The sequence below is a fragment of the Actinia tenebrosa genome, unplaced genomic scaffold, assembly GCF_029948245.1.
Source record: "Actinia tenebrosa isolate PJP-AT-01 unplaced genomic scaffold, QUT_ActTen_1.0 PGA_scaffold17__23_contigs__length_9995812, whole genome shotgun sequence".
Taxonomy (NCBI): domain Eukaryota; kingdom Metazoa; phylum Cnidaria; class Anthozoa; order Actiniaria; family Actiniidae; genus Actinia; species Actinia tenebrosa.
The window spans coordinates 1,190,438-1,199,058 of NW_028292577.1; positions in this window are offsets into that span (position 1 = coordinate 1,190,438).

An 8,621-nucleotide genomic window follows, 5' to 3' on the forward strand; every position below is an offset into this window, starting at 1 on the left:
GGCCAATTATAACTACAGTGTATGAAATATGGCTACTAACAATTGCTTGTGTTGGCTTGGGTCTGCCATAGCGAAACTTTAATCCCAAATAGCCTTACTGTATAAACTTTTTGCTCAAAGTGCAGATTTTTCTCTCAGTTGCACTATTTTTATTGTAATCGGACAATTCAAAACAGTTTAGCACAATAAAACAAGCACAAGGCATGAGTTACCAATGCGATGAGTACGTCTCAAAAACTGACGGAGTTCATAGGTGCCGTTCTTTCTGAAATCTTGTAAACTACCAGTCAATAGCGATTGGGGAACTGCTCTTTTGAAAAATCTACCCTTTTATTTTGTGAAAATATTGTGCAATTTTTGCAAAAGATTTTATTTCACGTATTATACATGCAAAAATAGTATGTATGTTCAAGGCGATCGGTGTGCACTAAGATTTAGAATATATTTATTGAAGCATTTTTCTCTTCAAATATGTCTATAAGCAGAAAGCATACATAGGGATAACCTTTTACTTTAAACTACACCAGTTTGCCCAATTTTAGTTTGTTTCTTTCAAAGTACCGGGTGGTTTTCACTGAAACTAATGTATCAGGTGATAAAAGCGGATTTCTACAGTGGGACCCACAGTGCATGGTCCAGAGGTTTATTCGAGCTACAACTTGCAAGTTGTTAATATCTCATGAAAAGGACTTTTTGGCATTCTTTTCTTTCTTTTTTCGCATTATTTTATCAACAAAAAATTTAAATTAAAGTTTTCAATGCTAGTATAGACAAATAGAAATACAAGTTGCTTTATAGGAATTTAGTAGTCCGCATTTGTTCATGCTTTTAAATTAGTGTTTACATGTAAAAAAATTTACTGCAATGTTCAAAAAACATGTCTCAAACTCTGTGTCTGTGAGTGCATGCTGAAATTTGTTTTTTCACTGCTGACAGTCAAAAATATGAAAAGTTGGGAAGGATTCGGTTGATGATGACAGCAGCGAAAAAACTGGCAAATTTCAGTGTGCAGCTCGCAGGACACAGAGTTCAAAAGTTTAGAAATTAATAAAACGTAAGTGTTTTTAGCCTTCTAATCGTTGTTGTTGGTAATGCTGTCTTCTCTAAACTAATAGGCAACATGAGGCGTTTTCCCCTGGAAAACTACATTGAATTAAAGACATCAACCGTCCTCACACACACATCAGCATGGTATTCCAAAGGGTACACCAGATACTGAAAGGGTGGCACAGTGTTACTTCGGCAGGAATCCCAAAGATTATTTGTGATTTCGTCAACACCATAGTTTTTGAATGAGGCTCAGACCTACAATACATGGAAATTCCAAGAATTGTTGGAACATGCACACAACTGTGGGACTTGAATTAGTTTGAATTTCTTGAAAAGTTTTTCAGATTGGTGGAGACAGTGTAGTAAGTGAGTACAAAGGTGTGTACTTAGTCTCATTTCGCGTTTTTTGCGGAACCATTTAACAAATTCTGGGAGAATACAGTAATGGCGGAGGATAGTTTCCCCTGAATGGTACACCAAAAGAAAGTTAAAATATAAGCTAAGATAAAGTATTTAGTAAGACTAAAATATATCCTTCATACCTTTGGTCTTGCGCCCAGCCGATAGGTGCATGTGGTTCTCGCCCCACAAAGTGGGCCTTTGATTTAACAATTAATAATTTTGAGTTTTATATCTTTATACATGTAGGCTCATTTCTTTCTTTCTTCAATTTATTATATTTAATTATAGTATCGACATTGCATATTGTAATTGATTGAGATTTAGATGTGAGGGCCATAGGTTTCGTTAAATGTTACTGGTAGGTTAACCTCTTTAAATAAAGTTTATTGGTTGTATTGTAGTGTCTGTATTGTATTGTATTGTATTGCTGCCAGGTTTTAATAGCTGCCTCTTGGGTTAATTTTGTGTCCCATGATTTGTATGGCCTCCTTTGTTTAAATGAACCAGCATGGCACCATGTCTTTGTGTACAGACATTATTTCACTTCTGGGGAATGATTGAAACAGCAAGTTATTGGGACCTTTTGGCTTGAGTGTTAATGTGTCCCAATTTGATTCATATTCATTTCTTTCAGTATTATTCTTTGTTGTCGATGAAACACTGAAATATATTAGTATTAGAAAACTCAACCTTTTTCTTACCCAAAAAAATGGAAACATTGCACCAAACGAAGGACTCTATTTGTAGGCTGGTGTTTACCAGTGTAAATTTCAAAGGCAGCTTACCTTTGCATCTACAACTACATTCATGTGTAAACAATCGGGTTTCCATTGAATCTTTTTTAATACTTTTACTTCTTCTTTGTTATTTGCTTCCCTGTAAAACTGTCGACTTTATAGAGAAAATAAGTAATAAAAAAATTTGAAAAAAAAATTGATTTCTTAAGCCTAGAATCCGACCACCCTAAAACGAGCTTTTCCAGGCCGTAGTGGGCCTGATGTAGGTAAGCGTCAAGCGAATTTCAAACACTATTATCGTAAATTTGAAGAGGCAACTCATTTTCAAAAAAAAAAAGTTCACATAGGTTGGCTTTGTAAAATGATGAAACTCAACAAACAAGAATGCGGAAAAGGCCATGAAAGTCAGCTGGGTGCTCATATAAATACAGTATGCTGAATTTTCTATTTTTGACTTGTACATACACTGACGTGATATTATTGACTAGATATCACATGTCGAGCAAAAGTCTTTTGCCCATAAAATAAAGAATTAATCATAGGTGCAAAAACAATATAACGGTGAAAATTTAGAGTGCACCAATATAACCGTTGAAACTTTAGATGTGCAAACAATATAACCGTGAAACTTTAGTAATACTACATTAGCACAATTTTCTGCAAATTCCATTGTTTTCTATGTTAACTAGCACTAAGTTGTTATTTAGTAATTAGTGTTTACGGATTAATTGTTTGCACTCATTATTACTTAGGTTTTGTAAATTTTGATATAAAGTGTACGGCAATAATGGGCGGTCCAAAACAAGAGCCCCATACCCAAGTAATTTTAACCCTGTACGGGCCTGCTCAGTATGCGGATCGGCGTTGTGAAGGACTCCCATTGACCTGAGGAAAGTCAAATTCCCTTGCCCAGAAGAGGAAGCAAGATAATATCAAGAGAATACGAAGTACTTAATATTCTCTGATCATGTTTATTAAGAATCGACTCGCACACGCAAACATGTTTAAAAAAAAAAAAAAACCCACAGTTTTAAACATTTCAAAATAAATTATATTATGATTGTTGTAGCTGCTTTTTTTACGTTGTTGTTTCGATAAAGTTGTATGTCTGCTGTTTATATGAATTAGTCAACGAGAGAGTGTAGAGAAGATACCGGACACGCGTCACCCAGTACCCAAAAAAAACATTATCATCGATGTCTTGGTCACGATCAGACCACAAACAATGGACAAAAAAAAGTAAGCCGCTAGAACGGGTTGAATAACCCGTTACAACTGACACTCGTACAACTTGGTTATTACTGAACCCGCTACGACTGGTTCAGCTTCAACCCGTTACAACGGCTTCAGGATATACCAAAAGTACAAGTCGTATTATACTTGGCGTTGAACCTGCTACAACGGGTTGACTAAACCCGTTACAGTCGAAACCCGCTACGACTGGTTCAGCTTCAACCCGTTACAAACGGCTTCTGAATATACCAGAAGTACAAGTATTATACTTGGCGATGAATCCTGCTACAACGGGTTGACTAGCGGTCGCAGCTGGTTCGGTAATAACCAGTTGTAACGGGTTTATTCAACTCGTTCAAGCTAGCGGCTTACTTTTTTGCCATTTTTAAACTTGGGAGGATACTCAAGAAAGGTTATTATTATTATCAACATCATCATCATAATTATTATTATAGCAGAACATAAACGACGGAATGCTAAATAGCTTAAATAACAAATAGGGCGCTATGTATTGCGTAACCTATTTTGTTTTTTAGACAATAATCATTGAGTTGGCCCTGCTAAGAATGCAAACAATTAATCCGTGAAACACTAATCAGTAAACAATAGAAAGCAATGGAATTTGCATGAATTTGTGTTATTATTTAGTATTACTAAAGTTTCACGGTTATATCGTTGGCACTCTATTAACCCCCTTTAGTAAAACATATCAAAATCATAATGTCTAGAAATAACTCTACCAGTGTCTGAAGGCTAAACGCAACGTTCTCAAATCATGATATTAAAGTGACAGGCCATGTACTTCAAGAACCGGGTGATGTGCTGATCTGACCTAGAGAGGCTTTTTTCAATTTACATTACGTCACGTTTCGCGAACATTAAGAGCATTTTTACCTTTTGTCCCTTGATGCTTCGCGCGCGGTGTGCCCGCCCCTCCCCGTGTTCACGTACAGTGATATTTCTCCCACTAGCTAAGTAGATCCCAATATTTTTCGAATTTGGTTTTAAAAGAGATATAAGAGATGTAAAATGTTAACAACTTAACAAACGTGACACAACATCATGTCTCAATTCACGCATTCGTGACTTGAGAGTTTTCCGTCTCGGTCGATCACGTACTAGGAATACATAATCTGATGAATAATTTATGTTAGGTAGACAGAGTACGATGGTTAATGTAAACAACATGATGATGCTGTTAGAAGAGCCCATGTTTCTTGATAAAAACAGTTTTAAACGTGGTATTGAATCATAAGAGAATGCTAAGACACTAGAACGCATTGGACAGTTTTCCATAGAAGTGACTACAGGTCACGCTACACCAGCGATATATATGAAGTTCAACTGAAGCAGAATCCTATAGTTTATCGATCAAAATCTCTTTAATTCCAAATTTTTTACGAAGAGACTTTTTATCTGCAGTGAATTTTGACTGCCAGCAAACGATAAAAACCGAGGCTCACTTTCTATCTACTGCAATTCGACGAAATGAGCTCTGTGAAAATCCCAAAATGGATTGGGCCTACTTTGTGTCCAGTCGTTTTTATTTTATTAATAGCGGCAGTTTGTTTTTATTACTGTTACTGGAAGCCAAGAAGAGAGAAAAACAAGGAAAAGAAAGAAGCTGAAAATAAGCAGGTAAAGGAGAAAATGATTTCACCCTCGCTGTCCCGACAGAGCCCAGGAAGTGGGGGCAAAAATACTCCTCATGTACACGAAGAAATGACTTATGAATGTGGGTATTATGACTGCGAACCATATACAACCTATGAACCATATTGTATGGATTATTGTCCGCTTCCAAGAAGTGGCTTGAGTTATTGCGTTCAATATGACAGGCCCAAATTTGTTTACTGCCCCACTTCATATCACGCTAAATCACGCGATACAGCAGTTCAATCGAAATGCAAGGGTACTGACAAGATAAGAAAGTGCAGTCGAGTCCGATGCCCGAGAGAAGAGTGCATAAAATGCCCTAATCTTCCAATGATTACAGAGGGAAATTCAACTCTTTCACTTTGCGATGAAAAGGAGGAGGAAGAACATAAAGAGCCCTTTACTACAAATGTAGTAGGTACAGGTTTGATAATTAAAGATAGTGAAAATGAACAAATGGTTGTTGAAGGCAGAGAAAACCTAGATGTGAAGACTGCTAGTGTTAGTGGTCAGGAGGAGAATACATCTAACTGCTGTAGGGACAGTGGGTTTGAGGATCATCTGCTGCCATAGAATCTTCACATTTGATACATTGGTGAACTCAGCATCAATAGCACCCACTTCTCACCTTTTGAGGGACTGGTCATCAAGTAAAAAGGAGGGTGGGCTATAAAAAGCACTTTGTAGATCAGGGCAAGTCACTCGTTTTTGAGCCTCAAATAATATAAGGAGTGGGTTATGAGAAAATCAGCTTCTCACTAGACCAGGTTTTTGTCTTTTAGTAATTGAAATTTTGTGCCCCCGGCCCCCCCCCTCCTTACTTTATGAACAGTTTCTTAGGCCACCCATGCAGGTCAGGGTCTGGTTGTATGAAAGATGAATAATAGTGCTATCCAATGGATCCAGTGGATATGTTGATACTGTTATCCAAAGGTCTTATAATACACCATAAACTTAGAGGTATTTATATAGTGATAGAGTGCAAGATAATAAATTTGTCCAGTAGATAAGTTTTATAAGGTGGATACACCCTTCGTACAATCGGGTCCTGGTCTTATTAGTATATGTAATTAGGACTCCATGCTGTCCAATTAAGAAATAATTGGACGAGGAAAATTCCAAGGACTGACAAAATTGGATGATGAGGCCGTAGGCTGAGACCAATTTGGAAGTCAGAGGAATTTTTCAAGTCTAATTATTTCTTGATTGGGGAGCATGAAATCCCATTACCTATTAATTATATAGCTGCCTAATTAATCCCATATCAACAAGACCTGTCCAATTAAGAAAATAATTGGACAGTTACCTATATGGGATTAATGAGAATCTGTATAATTAGGTTAGGTAATAGTTCAGTTGGGAGAGCTAGTACAGCTTAAAAGGACTGAAGCTGAAATTTGGTTCATTATTCAATGCACACCTTTTCACTGCCTGCTTTTTTTTATTTCGAAATTTTGCTTAATATATATGATTTTAATTAACCTTATTTTTATTTTAGTAGGAGAAATACACAAAGTATAGACACCTTGTACTGCACATTCCCTTCCAGGGGGTCAAAACAATAAAATAATCACAACAAAAGGATTTTAATCCTCAAGAGAAGTGAAATCTTTTGTTTTGTTTATTGGGCAAAGGAGAATCCAGGATCATCCCATCATGCATTGTAGTATTAGTAGTAGAAGTACCATTAGGAAAAGATGCACATAAACTGCTTGAAACCAAAGAAAACAATAGTAAGCATGCAAGGGCACTTAGGATAGGCCTGGATCCTCCTCAGTGCAAGGGATATTTGTTACAAAACACTCTTGTAATGGGTTTTATGGTTTTCATGCAACATCAAGAGAAATCCCTCCCAGAAAAAAAGCATACAAGTAAGAGCTGCCTCAACTATTATAATCTATGCCTTGTAATATTTGTTTTCATATTATTTGTATTTTTATAATATATGATTTTTGGATTCTTGTTATTGTGTAGTTCCAGAAATTATCCATCCCCCCTGCCCCCCCCCCCCCCCCCCCCCATCCCAAGAGGAAATTTGGGAATTCTGAGGGGTAGAGGGTTTCAAAGAAAGAACAAAATTACAGAGTTTCAATGAAAGAATTTGAAATTTCTGGGGGTAGGGGGGTGTGAAAAAAAACCTCTGTGGGGGGTATGTATGATTTCTAGAAGTACACATTCTTATTTATTCTTATACATTCTTTTAACAGTTTTTTTATATATTTTTTCAATATAAAACTAGACAATGATATTAAAGGAGTGCTCTTAATGCTTTCATAAGCAGATAACAGATACTTCTATCCTTTTCGCCCCTAAGGGATCATTCATTATTTATTGGGTAGGGGTATGCCAGGATTCACTTTGTAACCCATACAAGAAATCTGAACCCCTCTTTTTCCTCTCTTTTGTTGCATTAAAAAAGCTATTTTTTGTGAAAGTGTATAGTGTGACTCATGCAATTTCCTTTGTGTTGCTCCCTTATTGAGCCTGATGTTTTTAATGACCCCCCTCTCTACCTCCTATGCGGATAGTTTATATATATTTGAATTTTTACAGAATCACTGCAAGAAAGGATTTATTCACCTGGTCTCAAACCGTCTACAAATAAGTAGCTGGCAATGCCTCTATCCCGATAGAAATTATTAAGCTTTCATATATATGATTCACAAGTGAATACCACATAGTAAACTAAATACGGCTAATTTTATATTACCGTAGTATGTACAACTGTATAGGACCACGAACGACTAGATCCTAGATAGATTTTTTGAATTGCTTTTAAAGAAATCCGGCCCAGTGTAATAATTACTCCCATAATTTAATGAATTTCTGCTAAAAATTCCCACCGACCAGCATCCCATTCAAGTACACAATTATCCTCGTATTTTCCGAGTAGCCGGATAAAACTCGGCAAATCCTAACTATTTCTCTTTAATTCCTCCATACCATTTTCCTAAAATGACGATAAAAATATCAGATATACATACATATAGCTCATTAATATATTAATATTTGAGACTGACTATTATAAAAAGTACAGCTCTCAGAAGTTTGTATGTAATATATACCATATGACAATGGGTACGAGGGAATCTCAACAGATGGCCACTAATTTCCGTGAAATGTGCTATAAAGCACCAATCTTAATCTTTCGCAAGACTAATCTGTGAGCTTCTTTTTGATGTTATGTCATGCATTTAAAGAGATCGATACCATTTCACTTTATGCTGACTGCCGTCGGTAGACTTGCATTGTTGTTGCACTGGGATACCGGCACTGGAACGAAAGACTGGATGAAATTACAACAAAAAAGTCCACCGTGAAGAAAAACACATCTTTCTGTAAAAGAAAGCCCTGCATGTTTGGTCTACTCAGTCAATGCAAGTTACTAGTAGGTTTTGGTTGAACGAGTCGTGATTCTAAAGTCAGTCTAGACACTGAAATTCATAGAGGATCGACCTAACCGGGATATGGAACCACCTTACAGCTATGGCTTACCAATATTCGCCGGTGTACTGTTTTCATTATGGAGTCTAATAATGTGTT